Here is a 23,162-nt window from a genome sequence, read left to right as displayed (position 1 = left end):
GCGAGCAGGTAGCGAACCACACCAGAAGAACATCTGTTCTTGAGTTTCAGAAAATGATTTTCCACTCAAAATCACCCAAAATCCCAGTTTTCATGTTATAAATCCCAAATTAGTTTGTATTCACACATAACAAACATAGATAAACACAAAAGGACGGTCCATTTCTCAGATCTACCTCAGAAACATCGAAAAAGTAAAGATTGACACTTTTTCATCAAAACTCTCAAGAACACAAAGTTCTTGAGTTTAATCCATTAGAAAACTCGTTTTAACCATTATTTCCGTTCATTAATCATGTTACAAGCATGTTAAACATATCAAGAACCTTAGGAACGATTTTCATCAAGAAAATCCGTTCTAATCTAAAACGAAAATGGGGTGGAGGAAGTTCGGGTGAGGAGAAATCGACATTCTCCCCTTCCTCGAGTCACCCACGAATATGAAATCTACTCTCTTACCTTAGATCGACGAACTCACGAAGATTGCTCCTCGAATCTCTCCTCCAAGCTCTTGCCCTAGCTCTCCTCTTGCTCTCCCTTCTCTCTTCTTTCACAAGAACATGAAAAATGAACTCTTTCTCTCTCAATGGGCTTCATATAGCGCACCCCCTCATGAGACAAGGCCCATTGGGCCTCAAACCCACTAACTTGGCCCAACTCGCGTTAACTCTCACTAACTCGCGCGTTAACTAAAACTCTCGATAAATAACTTAAAGTTACTATCTTACTCAAAAACCACGTCACCAAATAATTAAACACTTAAATAGTGAATAATAAATTTGGGTCGTTACAACTCTCCCCTACTTAAAAAGATTTTCGCCCTCGAAAATTACGCGTCTAAACAACTCCGGATAACTCCTGTATCCGACCCTCCAACGAAACGTTCAAAACACTACACATTACTAAGTTTGACAAAATTAGTTTATCCCATCCAACACAATTTTTGTCCATTTATCAACAAGAGATCAAGGACGGCCAGTTCCTCAATTTGTCGATAAATATTCAACAATCATGATATCGGCACAAACCATTCTTATCAAACCGCTAAAACGTCAACTTCGCACGAAACATCCATAGACTCACACTCTACGACCTCACAACGTTACCCCCAAAATAGGTACAACCAATCGAACTCTCCGAAAGATACTTCCGTGGAATACTTCCACAACTCCATAATTCTCCGATTCCCTCATGAATCACATAACTGTGCTACACCACTTATTCATATTCGAATCTTATTCCAACTTATCACTCGATAATTCAATTCCAACGATCACTTGATGACCAACATTCTCAAACTTCATTGACAAATGCTAAAAACTACCGTCTCTAACCGTCAAATTCCTTTCTCACATTGAGTCGAATCCAATACGACTACTCTGTTCCCAAGTAATCTCTCAACCAATATTTGCATTCCTTAACGCAAACATTTTCCAATACCACTTCTCCTTAATCCCTTAGCAATTTGCTACTTCAAAATTAGGCTACCGCCTAAAATTGGTTCTCCAAACAATCATAACTTCTATCTCGTTGATTCCAAACGACATCTTCAGTTCGCTCACGCTCCACCTATCCATGTTCCCCATCATCTTGCATTGCAACAAGCACACTCTTCTCCGTTTATTCACTCATCGAATTCTTATTCACCAAATCACTACCGTCCCATCATCCATGATGAAACAATTTAAAATCTTTTACTTCATTGTCACCGATTGTGACCATACTACATCAACATCCACGATGCATCTAACAAAACTAGTCTCTACCGACTCTTCCATTCCATGAATCCAAATTCCTTAGCAAATACTTACTCACTCTTATCTTGTGGGCACTACTAAATGCTCTCCGACACTTACCTTAGACATCGCCTTCAACTCCTTACTATATGTGCTAAAACACGACATCTACTCACATGTGCGATAATCCTTTTCGCAAATTCTCACCTAACACAAGTCACTTCCAACATGACCTCATACTACTCATTCTCAACACGTTCTCCAACGGCTAACTTTCTTATTCTTCATCATTCAAAAATGATACCTCTCATTTAGCTTCATCTCCACTTCTAGGATCTCATTCAACTTCGACACAAATTGCCCTGTCATTATCCAAATCCAATCACTCTTCGACAAGCCTCTCACAAAATCCTTTGAATCGTTATCCTACTTCCATCTTCGAATAAACTCGATCATTCATACAATCCTTCCTTCCAACGATTCAACAAGCATACCAATCCTATTATGATATTTCTCAATTCCATTCTCATCTATTTTAAAACCTACTTCCTTTAATTTCCTCGATTAATTAACACCAACGGTTCACTAATCTTCACATCTCTTATGAAAATTACTTCACACACTAGACTTAGAACTCCAAATTGTTCAACCAATTCAACCTACTACCATATGCACGACTCACGTAAAGCTTCTTACTCAAACATCTGCTACAACATCCTATCCACTTTGATGACAACTTACTTCAATATCATCACCTCTCAAGAATCATAATCACTTCCTCTTCCTCATATTCGACTCCTTCCGATCAAACAGGTACTTCAACCTTGGCCCACAAAAATGATGCCTTCAAACTTTTAGTGCAAGACACAATCTCCAACCATTCTGAATACTCTTCATCTGACTTAACCAATCTCACTAACGCCCCACGGCGAAACACTTGGTCTGACAACTTCCCTTCTAGTAGTTTCTCACAACTTGTTGTTCCCATTCATTCCACTTCGAACAACGTCGCCAATTCCTGAATATTCCGCTTCAAGAACATCTCTACTCATCTCATCTTCTCACGTTCGAAACATCTCGGAGGGATATAACCTTCTCCCCCACTTATCTCAAACCCACTCCTACTCTTCCACTAGAACTTCTGGTGCTCACACCTAACTGTTCTATCGTCTCTAAACATATTCTTCCTAAGAAGAAACTAGTATCGACATCGTTTACACGCATGTCGCATACAAGGGACAAAACCTAACCCACGATACCTAAACACTAACACAAATTCATGCAAGCATTCAAGTAACCTATACTTCCATCACTTCTCAAAGTTAGGAAATCAAAACAACACAAGAAAAATGAACATTGCATAGCAATAATTCATACTCACATTCAATCAACTCAGAACAAGACATCAACAAAATAAATTTCTTGTCTGGCTCCCTCTCTTAGCAAAAGCTAGCGAGCTCCCAGCGAGACAAGTCAAAAACATTCACAGGACTTAGCAAGACTTAGCGAGACTCAGCGAGGTTCATTCTTCGCCTAGCGAGCACATCCAAAAATCTGGGTGCTCTGCTACGGTTTTGAAATTACGCTCACTAAACTCTCGTTTTCTCGACTCACTAATCCACAAAATCCAAAACATCAAGCATATAACATCATTATAGACTTGAAAGCACAATTAGAATCATGCATCACAATTACAACATAGGATTATGAGATCTTCATGTTTTTACTCATAAAACGCATAGCAATTCAAATGCCTAGTAATCATCTAGCACATGTTATAAACAAACATATAACAAACACATACCAGGACACATTAATATCCTACTCTTCTCACCATTTTGAAAATTAATTTTCACTCACCTAAAAGAAAATAACTCTATATTTTCACCAACATCTTCAAGAAATAATATTAGTTTTTAAAATTATTTCAAATCATTACCACATGCAGTTTTATATCATGCCGGATCGTCACATGCAGTTTTATATCATGCTGGATCGTCAACAATTAGCAAATAAGCGTCAACCAACCAAGTTTAAACTACACAAAGGTTAAACACTAAGCATATACAACTATTATAAACATAGAAGTATAATACTCACACATCTACTCACAAGAAGAATGGATAATCTAATCCAATTCACATCACTCATAGTCCCTAAACGAACAACATGAATGATTTCACAAAACAAACACAACAAAATTGTTAGACAAACACGACTGACACACAATACTCACTTGGTCTGACTGCACAGACCTGCTCTGATCGACACATAACCCACACAGTCCGAAGACAACGGGGCTCTGATACCAATTGTAACACCCAAACCCATTATTTATATATTTCTACCTTAGTAAAAATCTTTTTCAAAATACGCAACGGAAATCACATTTAATTTATTGAATATCGGTTCGAGTATTACACTCCTCTACCAAAATAATACTAATGTAGTTAATTAGTAAAAATAGTGTTTATACAAATCTTTGAATCAAATAATGTATTTATTGATTATACAAAACAACCTAGACAATAGACTTTATATACAATATAAAACCCTTTCCCGTGTCACAATCAGAGCGGAGCTTCACCGACGACTCGACATCGAATACCACAAAATCCTGTAAAATCTAGACCCCCAACGGTCCAGCACATAACACATAAAAGAGAGTTAGATAACATACTCAAAATATACAAGTGTAAGTAAAGGGTACTTAAACACTTCTTCATAAAACATGCATAATCATACATTATACATATACATCACCATCATTCATGCATATTCATATATCATGCATATACTTCATTTATCACATAATCAATCATCCACAAAATACACCAAACATATAGTTTCACGTCGTCTCGGACAATACCAAAACATCAACAATTATCACATAACTCAATTACAAATAGGGATATACATAAAGTTCCTAATGTAATCTAACACCACAAATACATTGTTCAGATTATGGTCATGACGGACCCTGCGTTGTTCATTTTATAGTCATGACGGACTCTGCTCCTCACATACGGATTAACAATCAACATTTACCAAGTACGTGTCAAACATTATTTATCATAAAATGCACACATAATCCCTAATGCAATCTAATGCTTCACATTCATGCTATGTCCTCTAGACACCTCTAATGCATGTGGTACCATCTTCTTTATTAGAGTATCTCACCTCTAATATCCTTCTTTATCGGATAAATATAATCCGATATCCTTCTTTATTGGAATATCCAATATCACATATATTCATGAATGCATGTATGTATTTCATGAATTCACTCACAATCAATAGCATTAAGCTCTTCATTTACTAATGTGGAACACTATCCAACATTACTTCTTTATTAAGATAACACTATACCTTAATATACTTCTTTGACATTTTAACAAACATCATCAACACAATCAACAACAATTATATTCCACAGACATAATCAACAACTATCATCACAATACAATTAATCATGGTTATAAACACCTAATTGCATGTTAGGATACCTCAATTACATGTTATAAGTGCATAATTCCACTAACAAAACATCAGCAAAATAATCCTGTCACAGAGTTGTTCGCTATAGCGAGCAGTTAGCGAACAGACACAGAGCCAAAATCCAATTAGCGAGCAGGTAGCGAGCAACTGGCGAACATGTTCGCTATAGCGAGCAGGTAGCGAACGGAAACAGAGCCAACACCTCAACTGGCGAGCTGTTAGCGAGCGTGTTCGCTGTAGCGAGCAGGTAGCGAACCACACCAGAAGAACATCTGTTCTTGAGTTTCAGAAAATGATTTTCCACTCAAAATCACCCAAAATCCCAGTTTTCATGTTATAAATCCCAAATTAGTTTGTATTCACACATAACAAACATAGATAAACACAAAAGGACGGTCCATTTCTCAGATCTACCTCAGAAACATCGAAAAAGTAAAGATTGACACTTTTTCATCAAAACTCTCAAGAACACAAAGTTCTTGAGTTTAATCCATTAGAAAACTCGTTTTAACCATTATTTCCGTTCATTAATCATGTTACAAGCATGTTAAACATATCAAGAACCTTAGGAACGATTTTCATCAAGAAAATCCGTTCTAATCTAAAACGAAAATGGGGTGGAGGAAGTTCGGGTGAGGAGAAATCGACATTCTCCCCTTCCTCGAGTCACCCACGAATATGAAATCTACTCTCTTACCTTAGATCGACGAACTCACGAAGATTGCTCCTCGAATCTCTCCTCCAAGCTCTTGCCCTAGCTCTCCTCTTGCTCTCCCTTCTCTCTTCTTTCACAAGAACATGAAAAATGAACTCTTTCTCTCTCAATGGGCTTCATATAGCGCACCCCCTCATGAGACAAGGCCCATTGGGCCTCAAACCCACTAACTTGGCCCAACTCGCGTTAACTCTCACTAACTCGCGCGTTAACTAAAACTCTCGATAAATAACTTAAAGTTACTATCTTACTCAAAAACCACGTCACCAAATAATTAAACACTTAAATAGTGAATAATAAATTTGGGTCGTTACAGATACTACACTTGATCTTAGCCAAAAGGCCGAGAAAGGTATGAGTTGAAATACATCCTTGCTGTGGGTTTTATATTTGACATGGGCTCTGTTGTTCTTTCGACTATGCGATGTGGGACTCTTATGCTATAACTTCTTGTGTACTAGTGTTCTGTTAGCTACACTTTTATGTAACAGTATTTAAAAATATTCACAACAAAAGTTGTTTTGATAATCAGCTTGATGGCTTATAGTGTTTCTATACTAGTGCTCGTCTTCTAGTCAGTATTGAAGGTGTGAAAACACAAGAAGGGGGGGGGGGGGGGGGGGGGGTTGAATTGTGTTTTAGTCAAGTTTAAAACTTTTTCAAGTTCTTAACTTAACTACAACAGCAGCGGATAAATAACACAATAAAACAAGTTAAGAGAGAGAGAGAGAGATCACACAAGCAATTTATACTGGTTCCTCTCACAAAACGAGAGTAGTCCAGTCCCCTTGCACTTCCAAGGGATTTCACTATAATCACACAAGATTACAACTGCTCAAGCACACAAGCAAGAGACTTCTCAACACTGCTCAAGCACACAAGCTTAAGACTTCACACTTAAGCACACAAGCTTAAGTTACCTCAAGTACTAGATATAATAAAGTAATGGAAAGTATACAACAGCTCTTAGTCAGAACCTAGAAGAACAAATACTAAATATTTGAACTAAAAGTGCAACAACACAGTTCAGAGGTTCAGAGCTTTGTATGAGGAATTCAGAGTTTGTTCGTGCGTGTTAATAATCCTTGATTTTTATAATTACAACTGATTCCTTTAGTATATATACAACTAGAAAAGAGTCGTTGCAAAGATGACCGTTGAAGTAGATAATCTTTTGTTTTCAAGCAGCCTGTCTTGATGCAGTTTGGTTGTATCCAAAACTAAGTAAGAGTTTCAGGTACTTTGACTACTGCAGAGAAGACTTTCCTTATTCAGCTAACACAACTGATGACCCACGTTCTCAAAAGAGAACAGACAGAAAGAGATTAGCTGTTCTGATCAGGCTTGAAAGGTCCTTTTCTTCATTGGTAGAAGAGTTGACTTGCAAAAGAGAATCTTTACAAACTTCAAGAAGATCATCAGAGTTTGATGAAGCTAAGACCTTAAGAAGTTCTGAAGACCCTTAAGTAGTTCTGAAGACTTCATCGTCTGAAGAGTACAACTTCTGAGTCTCACAATCTTCTGATCGCTTACAAACTTCTGAAGTCCTTATCTTCTGATCATTAATCAGAGCTTAATTGGATCTAAGTCCTGCACACTTAAATTAAATTTTTAGTCCTTCCAATTGTTTATTAATACTTTGTTATCATCAAAACCTTAATAGATTTAGGGGCAAACATTTTTAAATCAATTTTGTTCCAACAATCTCCCCCTTTTTGATGATGACAAACATAAGTATTAATTGACAATTGTTGTTAAATTAACTTATCATGTTTCTCTTAGGTTTGTGAGGTTTGCAAGCTCCCCCTAAGATTGATACTCCTTAAAGCCTAAGCTTTAAGTTTTATCCATGATATTTTAATTTAGTATAAGATTAAGATAATTTGGAATAAAATAAATTTCATATCTTTCTTCAGAGTGAGAGGTTTGCAAGCTCTCCCCCTAAGTCTCATAAGGCTAAGTTAAAATTGCACTCTTAACTTATCCTTACTTATGAAATTTATTTCAGTTTCAACTAACTTAGTCTCCACATTGAAATACGTAAAACAACTTAAAAGATAAAAGCGTGAGCGTGGTTTCAGCTTTGAAACTTATCACTTATCAATTAATGCGTAACTACTCCCCCTTTTGTCATTATCAAAAAGTAAAAAAAATTTAGATAACCAAGACAGTGAAAGAAGAAGAGTGGTTGTTACAAAGGTGAATTTATTTCAAAAACAAAAAACAACGCGCTAAAAGGTTTATAAAAGGTGAACGAGTATATCAAGAAAGATCAAGAAAGAATGAGAAGGTTTAGTTCACGTATTGCAGAGTTTCGGAGAAAGAAGGAAGAAGAAAAACGCGAAAAAGATGAGAAAGATAAAGAAGACGACAAGAAACCACAAGATGCTGAGATTATAATCATCTCATCAGATTCTGAAGCTGAAGAAAATGAAGATGATGCTGACTATGTTGAGTTCTTGGCTGGCTATGTTCCAGAAGAAGAACAAGAAGAAGAAGAAGAAGAAGAAGAAGAGCAGAACCCAGATCCCATAGAAATTTCATCAGAGGATGCTGAGGAGAAATCTGAGATTTCTTCTGAGTATTATCCATCTGACTAGGATTAGGTTGTCTTTTTCTTTTTACCAATGTACTCAACATTGTTAGATCATTAATAAAGTTTTCTTTTAAATTCATCTTGTGTTCTTATGTTCTTGTTTATCAAAGAAAATTAGCACATAAAAATAACAAACCACATAACTAAGTTAAAATCCAAAATAAAAATTGTTCAGACAATATAAAAATAAAGTAAAGAAAATATGAATATCAGGTTCAGAAGATAAATATCATGAAAGACATAAAGTGCAAAGAATCCTAAGGTTTCTTGAGAAAGGCTAAGAGCTGGTCAAATTTGTCATTCAGAGACCCCACGTTGGAAACTAGGCCATCCACTTTGGATTCCAGATTGAGGTGAGCTGCCCTTTGCCTTTCCAAACCTTCTTGTTGTTCCCTCAGAGCTTCTTGAAAAATCTGCAGCTGATCTACAACCACAGGTGCTTGATCTGCAACCAAAGGTGCCTTGCCTTTATCAGAGGAGGGTTCACCTTCCTCTGGATAATCAATCATCAGAATATCAGCATCTGGAGCATCCTCTTGGTTCATCTCAGGGATTTCTTCAGCAAGTCTTGCAGCAGCTTCAGCTAGACGTTCATTCTCAATCCTTTGATCCTCAAGGCTCTTGAAAAGCTTGGAATCCACCCAGCATTCCTTAAAAGCAGACATATGCCTTGCAGTAGCAGCAATAGCAGCAAGCTTAGCACGCTCATGCTCTTCATGGTTAAACCCAGTTAGTCGTTTCAAACTAGCTCTTGTTAAGCTGTCCTTCAGTAGATGTACCATATCCAAATCCCGTTGTCCAATCACAGTCTTGATCTCATCACCCATTGCATCCAGAGCTTTGCAGATTCTAGCCTTGATTAGTGACACCTCCATATCCACATCAGAGGGACACACCAAAAACTTGTCCTGAATATGGGATAACCTAAGTAAATCATCATACAGCTGATTGGAGAGGTTACCAAAAGGGTCAGAGGATGAGGGTGAGATATTGGGAATGGTAGAGAGTTTTGTTGGGTCATTAGCAGGGTTGTCAATGATAACAACTTCTGCTTCTGAAGGGTTAGGGGCACAAGTATGAATGCGTGGATTAGGATTGGGTTCAGGAGTTGATTCAGAGGAAGAGATGTCAGATGTTGATTCAGGATAAATGTGTTCAGGTGATGGTTCAGGAGATTTGTGTTCAGGGGTTGGTTCAGAGGGTTGTTCAGCAGTTGGAATATCTGGTTGAGGTTCAGATGGTGGAATGTCAGGTGATTGTTTTTGTGGTTGAGGTTGAGGTAGAGGTGATTTTGGTTTTGGAGGTGAGGAAGATTTGTGGGTTTCATGAGTAAGAGGCTGATTATTGAGGGGGTCAGGGCTCAGGTGTTTTTCTAGTTCAGAAAGAGGGTTATCAGAAGGTGAAATGTTGGGAAGAATAGTTCTAAGTGGTTTGGTAAACCCTATTCCAATTTCAGCTTCATTAAAGATGTACTTAGGAGACTTACCTTTGGGATCAGGAACTTGTTTCTGATGCATCCTAGTACTCAGAGTTTCTTCATCAGACTCAGTTTCTGAATCAGACTGAGATTCAGAAGAGTCACTATCTTCACTTTCTTATTCATCATCAACAACAATAGGCTTCTTTGATGAAGTTGCAGCAGCTTTTCCAGACAAATCTTCATGTTTCCTTTTTGTTCTTTGCTCAGCAATAGCTTCTTCTACCTTAACCTTCTTCTGAGCCAGAAGATCTGGTTTTTCTTGTTCAGCTTTCCTCTTAGGTTTCCTCTTAGGATTATACATGTTTACAGGAGCTGGAGGGACCATACTCCTATCAACAGTATACCCTTCTTTTCTAAGAACTTCCAGATAATCTTGGATGATGTGCTCAGCATCCATTTCAGAGATTACTGGATAACCATCTACATACAGACGATCTTCAAGACTGGCTGTAAATTCTTGTGAAGGTTGAACCAACTTTGATGAGATGATGCGCATCTTGGTTAGAAAACTTGCATTCAGAATCTCAGGAGTGAACTTCTTTTCCACAAGTTCTGGATGGAATTTCTTCAGATTCTGAACAACATGACCTTGATAAAGAAGGTCTGAGAGTAATCTTGGATAAGCTATGGCTGTTTTCCTCTGAGATTTGCTTGAGAAGATTGCTTCACAGATCCTCTCAAAGAAATATTCTCCTAGATTCACTTTCATTCCTTTCAGAAGGAAGAAGATCAAGTGACGATGAGTCCAGGAGATTGTATCAGTACCACCAACTCTTGGACTGATAGCAGCTAGTATGATCTTGAATAGCACTCTGCAGACATCAGTCAAACCCTTGACTTTACCCTTCAGTTTCAGATCTGTACATATCAGAGCCAGAAGATCATCTTTGTACCTTGTGTCCTTCTCAAAAACATCTAACTCTATCCCAGAGTTATCCAAGCCAAGCAAAGCGTTGAAATGAATAGGAGAGAAAGCCAGATTCATACCACAGATATTTGACCTAATCTGTTTTCCAGTGAATTCCAGTAAGCCCATTTCTTTCCTAGATTTACCTTTTAAACTAGGATTTCTTTCAATAGCAGCAAGTTCTTCCTGCTTAGCTTCAGCCTTATCAAAAACCTTAGCTTTCATCCAGAATTTCTTCAAGAGATCTGGGTAAATAGGACCATTAAGCATGTTGAAGTACTTATCCCAACCTTGAGTGGAGAAGTACTGTTTCACATCGAACCCATTTGCCTTCAAACTATCAAAGTCTATCATCTTCTCAGAAAGAAAGATGAGCTCAGATTCTGGAAACTCCATTTCGTTCCCAACGATTTGAAGATTTCTAAACATGAACGGAGGAATCTTTGTTGTTGAAGAAGACGAAGAACCGGCCATGATGGAGTTTAGGTAAGGGTAGGAACTAATGAGAGAGAAAGAAAATTTTGTTGAAGGTTTAGAGAGAAAAGAAAGTGTAGGTTGTGAAAGTGAGAAGTGTGCAAGTGTATTGTGTAAGTTTTATTTAAATGCACACAGTTAACACGAAAATAGCAAATTTGGGAAGTTACGCTAATTGACAGAAAGTTGAATACCAAAAATCATCATTAACCACCCACTACCTGACACACGTAGACCACGTGCAGAAATTTACTCGGTAACTGCTATTTTAATGGACAACTGTTCAGCAGCGAATACTAAACGTTTCCCACTTAAATAGTTCAGAGCCTCTGAGATATTTAAAATTCTCTATCAGAGTTAAGTACTTCAGAGCTTGTGTTTCAGATGTTCTGAATCATAAGTTCTGATATACATAACCTCTTACACTTTAATTGCCAAAAAAAATTTTTCATTCAGAGATTGAAAACATGTTCAGATGTTTCTTTATAAAATCAAATCTTTCAACAGGTAAGGCTTTAGTAAATATGTCAGCCCATTGATTTTCAGTATCAACAAACTTAATATCTATAATGCCTCTCTGAACATAATCTCTGATAAAATGGTGTTTGATTTCAATATGTTTGGCTCTAGAGTGTAGGATAGGATTTTTAGATAAATGAATGGCTGCAGTATTATCACAATATAAAGGAATATTGTGACTGCTTACCTGATAATCTTCTAACTGATATTTTAGCCAGAGTAGTTGTGTGCAACACTTAGCTGCTGAAATGTATTCTACTTCTGCTGTAGACAAAGCTATAGTAGTTTGTCTCTTACTAGCCCAAGAGATAAGGTTTTCACCAACAAATTGACAATTGCCACTTGTGGATTTTCTTTCAATTTTATCTCCAGCATAGTCAGCATCACAGAATCCATTTAGCACATAATCATTGGATTTCTTATAGAGAAGTCCAAGATTAGTTGTTCCTTTCAGATACCTAAAGATTCTCTTTACAGCAGTAAGATGAGATTCTCTAGGATCTGATTGGAATCTTGCACATAAGCAAACACTGAATAAAATATCTGGCCTAGAGGCTGTCAGATAGAGTAAGGAACCAATCATACCTCTGTAGACCTTTTGATCTACTTTTCCTTCATCTTCTGACTTGCTCATGTTGGTAGTTGAATGCATAGGAGTGTTCATTATCTTGCAGTCATCTAGGTTGAATTTCTTCAGAAGTTCCTTGGTATATTTTGATTGATGAACATAAGTTCCTTCCTTCTTCTGATTGATTTGAATTCCCAGAAAGAATTTCAATTCTCCCATCATGCTCATTTCAAATTCATCCTGCATTATCTTAGAAAAATTCTTGCACAAGGAAGCATTAGTTGAACCAAATATAATATCATCAACATAAATTTGAATGATTAAAATGTCTTCTTTGGTTGTTTTTCTAAAGAGTGTGCAGTCAACCTTCCCTTTCTCAAAACCCTTTTCAAGAAGGAAATTACTGAGTCTATCATACCAAGCTCTTGGAGCTTGTTTAAGACCATACAGTGATTTTTTCAATTTGAAAACATGTTCTGGGTTTGAGACATCTTCAAAACCAGGAGGTTGCTTAACATACACTTCTTCAGAAATAAAACCATTTAAGAAGGCACTCTTAACATCCATCTGATACAAAGTTATTCCATGATTAACATTATAAGATAGAAGTAACCTGATTGCTTCAAGTCTAGCAACTGGTGCAAAGGTTTCAGTATAGTCAATCCCCTCTTGCTGACTATAACCTTGTGCGACCAATCTAGCCTTGTTTCTTACCACTTCACCTTGCTCATTCAGCTTGTTTCTGAATACCCATTTTGTTCCAATAATGTTCTTGTGTGAAGGTTTGGGCACTAGAGTCCATACATCATTCCTTTGAAATTGATTCAGCTCTTCTTGCATTGCTACAATCCAAGCATCATCTTTTAGAGCTTCATCAATCTTTGAAGGTTCCATCATTGAGATAAGACCAACTAAAGATTCCTCATTTCTCAGTTGAGATCTTGTCTTCATTGGACTATCTTTGTTGCCTAAGATCAGTTCCTCTGGATGTGATGATTTGTATTTAAAAGTATTTCTTGGGGGCTCATCATCTTCAGACTCATCATCAGCAGGTTCAGAAGTTGCTTCAGTTCTTTGTTGTTCAGAGTCTGTAGGAACTGTTATGTTCAGAGGTTCTTCAGAGAATGGATGTTCTGAGTAGTTTGGAATATCTGAATACTGATCCTCTGATACCTGAAATCTAGACAAACCTTCCACAAGCTCTGACACTTGGTCAGGCTCTTTGTCATCAAATTTGACATGCATAGTTTCTTCCACAGTGTGTGTTTCAGAAATATACAGTCTGTATGCTTTTGAGCGTTCAGAATATCCTATAAAGATACCCTTATAACCTCTAGCATCAAATTTCTTTAGATGGACTTTGTTGTTTAAGATGTAACAAGTACATCCAAACTGATGAAAATAAGAAATGTCAGGCTTTCTTCCTTTGAACAGTTCATAAGCAGTTTTGTTCAATTTAGATCTGATATAGATTCTATTTTGAACATAACATGCTGTGTTTACAGCTTCTGCCCATAAAAATTTTGCTACATTAGTTTCATGCATCATGGTTCTGGCCATTTCTTGCAGAGTTCTATTCTTCCTTTCTACAACCCCATTTTGTTGAGGAGTTCTAGGAGAAGAAAATTCATGCAAGATGCCATATTTTTCACAAAAGTTTTCAAAAGGTTCATTTTCAAATTCTCCACCATGATCACTTCTAACTTTTAAAATAGTGTAGCCTTTTTCATTTTGAATCTGTTTGCAGAAGATGCTAAACTCATCATAAGCTTCATCTTTTGTTCTTAGGAATTTTACCCAAGTCCATCTACTGTAGTCATTGACAATCACTAATCCATACTTCTTTCCATTGATAGAGGCAGTGTGAACTGGCCCAAAAAGATCAATGTGAAGAAGTTCCAATGGTCTTGAGGTAGAAACAATGTTGTTAGGTTTAAAAGAAGATTTTGTAATTTTTCCTTTTTGACAAGAACCACAAAGTGTGTTTGAGTGATATTTGATTTTTGGTAAACCTCTGACAAGGTCAAGCTTGCTAAGCTTAGAGATTAACCTCCAGTTAGCATGGCCTAACCTCTTATGCCAGATCCATTTTTCTTCACTCAAGGTCAAAAGACACATCACTTTTTGTTCATTCAAATCAGAAAGATTAATTTTATAAACATTGTTCTTTCTCAGACCTTTGAATATAATGGAGTTATCAGATTGTTTAGACACAGTACATGATTCCTTATTAAAGACAACTACATAACCATTGTCGCAAAATTGACTTATGCTCAATAAGTTATGTTTGAGTCCATCTACTAACCAAACATCATTAATAGATAGGGAAGAATTACCTACTGTACCTGTACCTATTATCTTTCCTTTTTGATTACCTCCAAAGCCAACAGATCCTCCTTCTTTCATAGTCAGCTTAGAAAATAGTTGTTTGTCACCAGTCATATGCCTTGAACATCCACTATCCAGATACCATGAGTGATTCATGATACTTCTTTGAGTGGCAGGCTGTATGAGAAACAACTTTAATCATTGCGGTAGAACTCTTCATCACAGTTAATGATAAAGTCATCCCAGTATTCTTCCTCTTCATTTTTCAAGTTCTGATTGTTAACTTGAGAACTTGTCAGCCATTTGTCTAGGACATAAGCCCTTCTTCCTTTGCATAGGACTTGTTTCCATACTCTAGGTAGGACATATCCTTTCCTAGTTGGTAAATCTGAATGATACATTATTTCAGCTTTTGGTACCCATCTTCTGGGTCCACGCTTGTTAGTCCACAATTGCTTACTATGTTGTCTAGTGTTAGAGAAAGATCTTGGTTTGGAATAATAACCTTTTTGAAACCTTTTCTTTGTTTGAAATCTGTTATTATTCCAGGATTTGGATTGTTTATGATTCCAGGGTTTGTATTTATCACCAATCCCATGTTCTGATTGATTATATCTACTGACTCTAGAATCATAAATAATCTGAGTCCTGTACTTCATCTGAGATTTGGAGTTTGAATTTTTTCTTTTAAAAACTTCTGATCTTTTAGATTGACTAGCTTCAGGTACTGAAGTTCCTTTGGATCCAGAATTTGAAGTCTCAAATGTTGAAGCTTTCAGAACATCTGAACTAATGTTCTCAGGTTCTGAACAACTTCTATCTTCTGAACTTTTCTTTCTAGATCCTGAGGCACTTGGTTCCTCTGAGCTGTCAGCTTCTAAATCACTCAGATCATCATTGTCATTTTCAACAATACCAGGATTCTTTCCCTCTTTACTTGGTGGAACAACATAATAAACCCAAGATTTTCCAACCTTTTTGGCAAAGGTCTTTAGCTTTGAATATGTTCTACCATATTCATAGCCAAGTCCTTCTCCTCTATGTCTCAAAACATTATAAATTCTATTAGCAGCTTTGCTCTTCCCAAGGTTGAGATGCACAAACTGTTGAAGAGCTATTTCCTGCTCATCAATAGGTTTGTGACAAACAGCACAACCCTTTTCAAAGTCATTTACTCTATTCAGAGTTTCTTGATACAGACCTTGAAAATGTTCTGCTTGTTCAGTCAGAGTGTTAAGCTTTTCTTGTAAAACTTTTTGTTTACTTAACACTCTGAGATGTTTCTCAATGACCTTGTTAAGTGTAGTTATAAGTTGAGATTTAGAACAGTCAGAAAATACCTCATCTGTTACTTCTGAATCTGATTCTGATTCATCCTCTGAGTCTGCATCTGAGTCAGTTGAAGCCATTAGGGCTAGATTTGCCTCTTCTTCTTCCTCAACTTCTTCCTCAGATGATAGCTCTTCAAAAGTAGCCATCAAACTCTTTTTCAATTTGCTCTTGAATTGTTGCTTCTTTGAGCTGTATCTTTTGTTTTTGTCTTTGGCAGACATTTCTGGACAGTCAGCAATAAAGTGTCCTGGCTTCTTACAGTTGAAGCAGTTCTTCTGATCATCCTTTTTGCTGACAAAATTTCTGGAGCTGTTACCTCTGAAGTTTCTTTTGTTAAATCTGTTCCATTGCTGAAACTTGGTGAATAAAGCAAACTCATCTTCACCCATTTCCTCCTCTTGACCATCTGCAGAAGATTCCTCTTCAATGTCAAGAAGCTGAGTCTTAAGAGCTTTAGAAGGAGTCCTAGTTGACTGTAAAGCCACAGACTTGGACTTCTTCTTAGCTTCTGAATCAGCATTCAGAACCATCTCATGGCTTCTGAGATTGCTTATCAGAGCCTCAAGACTCAGAGTCTTGAGATTTTGAGCTTCTTCTATTGCAGTGACCTTAGGTCTCCAAGCAATAGGAAGACTCCTCAGAATCTTCTGAACATGGTCATAGGTGGAATAACTTCTCTTAAGAGCTTTAAGACCAGATACAAGGATTTGAAACCTTGTAAACATAGTCTCAATGTTTTCATCTTGTTGCATAGTGAATAGTTCATATTGCCTTATCAAGAGACTAGCCTTAGCCTCTTGAACCTTTTCATTACCATCATAGGTAGCACACATAGAATCAAAGATAGATTTAGCAGTAGACTTGTTCTCTATTCTGACATAATCTTCATGTCTAATAGCACCAACAACAATGTCCTTTACTCTATGATGCTTAGTGTAGGTTTTTAAGTTAGCTGGTGTGAGTAACTTTCTATGCTCAATGGACAATCTTCCATGTTCATTTAAGTTTTCAAAAGTTACTCCCAGCTCAACCAAATCCCACAACTCATGATCAATAGCAGTAATATTGCTATACAGTCTTTCCTTCCACCACTCAAATAATGATGCATCACCATTGAATATAGGAGCTTTCCTATTGCCACTATGTTCATGTGATTCATTACTTAAGTAGTCAAAACCAAAAGCATTTCTAGGACCACCACCAGCACCACTGGCATCACCGGCTTCACCGGTTGTTCTAGTGCTACTATCGTCTCCTCCAGACATAGTGTTCTCACAAGATCTTTACTGTCTCACTGTTAAGTGAAAGTAACAGACCAGAGCTCTAGATACCAATTGAAGGTGTGAAAACACAAGAAGGGGGGGTTGAATTGTGTTTTAGTCAAGTTTAAAACTTTTTCAAGTTCTTAACTTAACTACAACAGCAGCGGATAAATAACACAATAAAACAAGTTAAGAGAGAGAGAGATCACACAAGCAATTTATACTGGTTCCTCTCACAAAACGAGAGTAGTCCAGTCCCCTTGCACTTCCAAGGGATTTCACTATAATCACACAAGATTACAACTGCTCAAGCACACAAGCAAGAGACTTCTCAACACTGCTCAAGCACACAAGCTTAAGTTACCTCAAGTACTAGATATAATAAAGTAATGGAAAGTATACAACAGCTCTTAGTCAGAACCTAGAAGAACAAATACTAAATATTTGAACTAAAAGTGCAACAACACAGTTCAGAGGTTCAGAGCTTTGTATGAGGAATTCAGAGTTTGTTCGTGCGTGTTAATAATCCTTGATTTTTATAATTACAACTGATTCCTTTAGTATATATACAACTAGAAAAGAGTCGTTGCAAAGATGACCGTTGAAGTAGATAATCTTTTGTCTTCAAGCAGCCTGTCTTGATGCAGTTTGGTTGTATCCAAAACTAAGTAAGAGTTTCAGGTACTTTGACTACTGCAGAGAAGACTTTCCTTATTCAGCTAACACAACTGATGACCCACGTTCTCAAAAGAGAACAGACAGAAAGAGATTAGCTGTTCTGATCAGGCTTGAAAGGTCCTTTTCTTCATTGGTAGAAGAGTTGACTTGCAAAAGAGAATCTTTACAAACTTCAAGAAGATCATCAGAGTTTTATGAAGCTAAGACCTTAAGAAGTTCTAAAGACCCTTAAGTAGTTCTGAAGACTTCATCGTCTGAAGAGTACAACTTCTGAGTCTCACAATCTTCTGATCGCTTACAAACTTCTGAAGTCCTTATCTTCTGATCATTAATCAGAGCTTAATTGGATCTAAGTCCTGCACACTTAAATTAATTTTTAGTCCTTCCAATTGTTTATTAATACTTTGTTATCATCAAAACCTTAATAGATTTAGGGGCAAACATTTTTAAATCAATTTTGTTCCAACAAGTATGCTTGACAAATATCTTAATTATAGTGAAAGCATGTTTTTTTAAATGCTACCTACCAAGTGTTCTCATTTTTTGTTCCATTGCTAGTTCAATTCAAGTGAAATCATTTTCAATTACAGCTTATGAATTTTTTTAACAAATCAAAGTGGAAATATTTTTATTTAATATTGTCATTATGCAATGAATAACAACGTCATCGGTAAACAGTAATTACTATAAGTTTTTCATGAGCTGGCTTCTAAATCTTGGTAAATTTGCAGTTTGGTTTGAGTGGTCCTTCTTCCATAAATGTTTGAGTGGTTGAGATATGATCCAAATTAAAATGTTAAACCTGTGTAGTGCTGTTTTTAGGACTGCATTTGGGCCAACTACAGATTATGGAAGGACAACGCACATAATTTGCCAAAGAACTGGATTGTTACTCATGAGAATACAGAAGTAATATGATTAGTTTATTCATTTTGTATGCATTTTTGCCATGTTTCCCTCAAGAACTTGTCTAGTCACTTTTTTATTAAATTATTTCATGGATTCGTTAAATATAGTTTCCAATTTTTCACGGGAAAGATAGTCGTGAGTTAACTAAAAAAGAGACCATAAGAGTGAGAGAAATTCAAAAAAGGTTTCATTATGATTTAAAACCGTAATTCTTACATATTTCAAATCCTATTTTTTTTATAAGATATTTCATCATCTCCCATGATAACATTTTTTTTTGTTAAAACGTTATAACATGTCAAAAGTGATTGTTAAAAAAATACATGTCAAAAGTAGTTGGGGAGAACCAACATTTAAGAAACCATGTTCCAATTTAATACTACACCATCTTGGATACATTAAGTCCCACATTGGCTGGAATATGGCACAAGTAAGTGTTTATAAAGGCTTGACATGCTAGTAAGTTCGCCGAGATGAGTAGCGACAGCTTGTGACCCGAGTGGGGGCAACAAGGTGATGGAACATGGCTTAGGCTTAACAGGTTGGACTGGTTTGTGCACCATGCTGGCCTGCCCGCCCCAAGTTGAGAGTTGAGCCATGGGACTTGAGCGAAGGCACGAGTCTTGTGGGTCTTAGAAAGGAGGGTACAGCGTGAGGCTGGTTTCACAGAGCAGCGAACACCTCCTACTCCTAACAGTGGAGGGATTACAGGCCGCTGCACCTCCAGCCCACAACACCTGGTGAGCCTAGCCCCTTGAACCATCATTTTTTGTGGGTTCCTACTGGGGTGCCATTTAGGGAAGATGAGCCTCCGCAATAAACTTTATTTATAATTAAAAGTAATATCTTATTGACTATAATATCTTATACTCTCTTTGCGGAGAAATTCTATGTCATATATGAGTATTGAAATGAGTATTTATTTTTGGTAATGAGTTGAACCTTTCATGTAAAATCATTTACGCTCATAAATATGAAAATCGTCCCCGCAATTTAATTTTCTTTCATTTACTAGACATGACTACCGACCCTTACAAACTTGTGTATTTTCAAACACATGTAAGGTTAAATGAAGGAATATTAGGCGCATAAATAAAATAAGAGAAATTTTTTGATGTTGAATTGGTGGGGTGCGCCAGGCAATTGCAGTAGTGCAACACAAAAGCGACACATGAGAGTCCCAATAGCAAGCTAGTTTAGTGGACCCTCCCCCTCAAGAAATAAATTTAATATCGCATGGACCATTGGCCCACATATCAGATATTAAACTGATAAGAACAGATACTACACTTGATCTTAGCCAAAAGGCCGAGAAAGGTATGAGTTGAAATACATCCTTGCTGCGGGTTTTATATTTGACATGGGCTCTGTTGCTCTTTTGACTATGCGATGTGGGACTCTTATGCAATAACTTCTTGTCTACTAGTGTTCTTTTAGCTACACTTTTATGTAACAGTATTTAAAAATATTCACAACAAAAGTTGTTTTGATAATCAGCTTGATGGCTTATAGTGTTTCTATACTAGTGCTCGTCTTCTACTCAGTATGCTTGACAAATATGTTAATTATAGTGAAAGCATGTTTTTTTAAATGCTACCTACCAAGTTTTGTTCCATTGCTAGTTCAGTTCAAGTGAAATCATTTTCAGTTACAGCTTATGAATTTTTTTAACAAATCAAAGTGGAAATCTTTTTATTTAATATTGTCATTATGCAATGAATAACAACTTCATCGGTAAACAGTAATTACTATAAGTTTTTCATGAGCTGGCTTCTAAATCTTGGTAAATTTGCAGTTTGGTTTGAGTGGTCCTTCTTCCATAAATGTTTGAGTGGTTGAGATATGATCCAAATTAAAATGTTAAACCTGTGTAGTGCTGTTTTTAGGACTGCATTTGGGCCAACTACAGATTATGGAAGGACAACGCACATAATTTGCCAAAGAACTGGATTGTTACTCATGAGAATACAGAAGTAATATGATTAGTTTATTCATTTTGTATGCATTTTTGCCATGTTTCCCTCAAGAACTTGTCTAGTCACTTTTTTATTAAATTATTTCATGGATTCGTTAAATATAGTTTCCAATTTTTCACGGGAAAGATAGTCGTGAGTTAACTAAAAAAGAGACCATAAGAGTGAGAGAAATTCAAAAAAGGTTTCATTATGATTTAAAACCGTAATTCTTACATATTTCAAATCCTATTTTTTTTATAAGATATTTCATCATCTCCCATGATAACATTTTTTTTTGTTAAAACGTTATAACATGTCAAAAGTGATTGTTAAAAAAATACATGTCAAAAGTAGTTGGGGAGAACCAACATTTAAGAAACCATGTTCCAATTTAATACTACACCATCTTGGATACATTAAGTCCCACATTGGCTGGAATATGGCACAAGTAAGTGTTTATAAAGGCTTGACATGCTAGTAAGTTCGCCGAGATGAGTAGCGACAGCTTGTGACCCGAGTGGGGGCAACAAGGTGATGGAACATGGCTTAGGCTTAACAGGTTGGACTGGTTTGTGCACCATGCTGGCCTGCCCGCCCCAAGTTGAGAGTTGAGCCATGGGACTTGAGCGAAGGCACGAGTCTTGTGGGTCTTAGAAAGGAGGGTACAGCGTGAGGCTGGTTTCACAGAGCAGCGAACACCTCCTACTCCTAACAGTGGAGGGATTACAGGCCGCTGCACCTCCAGCCCACAACACCTGGTGAGCCTAGCCCCTTGAACCATCATTTTTTGTGGGTTCCTACTGGGGTGCCATTTAGGGAAGATGAGCCTCCGCAATAAACTTTATTTATAATTAAAAGTAATATCTTATTGACTATAATATCTTATACTCTCTTTGCGGAGAAATTCTATGTCATATATGAGTATTGAAATGAGTATTTATTTTTGGTAATGAGTTGAACCTTTCATGTAAAATCATTTACGCTCATAAATATGAAAATCGTCCCCGCAATTTAATTTTCTTTCATTTACTAGACATGACTACCGACCCTTACAAACTTGTGTATTTTCAAACACATGTAAGGTTAAATGAAGGAATATTAGGCGCATAAATAAAATAAGAGAAATTTTTTGATGTTGAATTGGTGGGGTGCGCCAGGCAATTGCAGTAGTGCAACACAAAAGCGACACATGAGAGTCCCAATAGCAAGCTAGTTTAGTGGACCCTCCCCCTCAAGAAATAAATTTAATATCGCGTGGACCATTGGCCCACATATCAGATATTAAACTGATAAGAACAGATACTACACTTGATCTTAGCCAAAAGGCCGAGAAAGGTATGAGTTGAAATACATCCTTGCTACGGGTTTTATATTTGACATGGGCTCTGTTGCTCTTTTGACTATGCGATGTGGGACTCTTATGCAATAACTTCTTGTCTACTAGTGTTCTTTTAGCTACACTTTTATGTAACAGTATTTAAAAATATTCACAACAAAAGTTGTTTTGATAATCAGCTTGATGGCTTATAGTGTTTCTATACTAGTGCTCGTCTTCTACTCAGTATGCTTGACAAATATGTTAATTATAGTGAAAGCATGTTTTTTTAAATGCTACCTACCAAGTTTTGTTCCATTGCTAGTTCAGTTCAAGTGAAATCATTTTCAGTTACAGCTTATGAATTTTTTTAACAAATCAAAGTGGAAATCTTTTTATTTAATATTGTCATTATGCAATGAATAACAACTTCATCGGTAAACAGTAATTACTATAAGTTTTTCATGAGCTGGCTTCTAAATCTTGGTAAATTTGCAGTTTGGTTTGAGTGGTCCTTCTTCCATAAATGTTTGAGTGGTTGAGATATGATCCAAATTAAAATGTTAAACCTGTGTAGTGCTGTTTTTAGGACTGCATTTGGGCCAACTACAGATTATGGAAGGACAACGCACATAATTTGCCAAAGAACTGGATTGTTACTCATGAGAATACAGAAGTAATATGATTAGTTTATTCATTTTGTATGCATTTTTGCCATGTTTCCCTCAAGAACTTGTCTAGTCACTTTTTTATTAAATTATTTCATGGATTCGTTAAATATAGTTTCCAATTTTTCACGGGAAAGATAGCCGTGAGTTAACTAAAAAAGAGACCATAAGAGTGAGAGAAATTCAAAAAAAGGTTTCATTATGATTTAAAACCGTAATT

The 23,162-nt window shown here is 36.7% G+C and overlaps 2 non-coding genes and 1 pseudogene across 2 annotated transcripts; all 3 read right to left on the bottom strand.

Annotated features, from left to right (window-relative positions):
- Positions 1–6,220: 6,220 nt before the first annotated feature.
- On the bottom strand, positions 6,221–6,307 carry LOC123919140 (annotated as a pseudogene).
- A 13,822-nt stretch (positions 6,308–20,129) lies between these two features.
- On the bottom strand, positions 20,130–20,325 carry LOC123919095. The gene has a single exon (XR_006813025.1). It is a non-coding gene; the product is annotated as a U2 spliceosomal RNA (small nuclear RNA).
- A 1,777-nt stretch (positions 20,326–22,102) lies between these two features.
- LOC123919293 lies at positions 22,103–22,298 on the bottom strand. Its single transcript, XR_006813199.1, has one exon. It is a non-coding gene; the product is annotated as a U2 spliceosomal RNA (small nuclear RNA).
- Positions 22,299–23,162: the final 864 nt, after the last annotated feature.

This window comes from Trifolium pratense, linkage group LG3 (assembly GCF_020283565.1).
Source record: "Trifolium pratense cultivar HEN17-A07 linkage group LG3, ARS_RC_1.1, whole genome shotgun sequence".
Lineage (NCBI taxonomy): Eukaryota > Viridiplantae > Streptophyta > Magnoliopsida > Fabales > Fabaceae > Trifolium > Trifolium pratense.
Note: the sequence above shows the minus strand (reverse complement) of the source record. Positions and strands in the feature narration are given on the sequence as shown.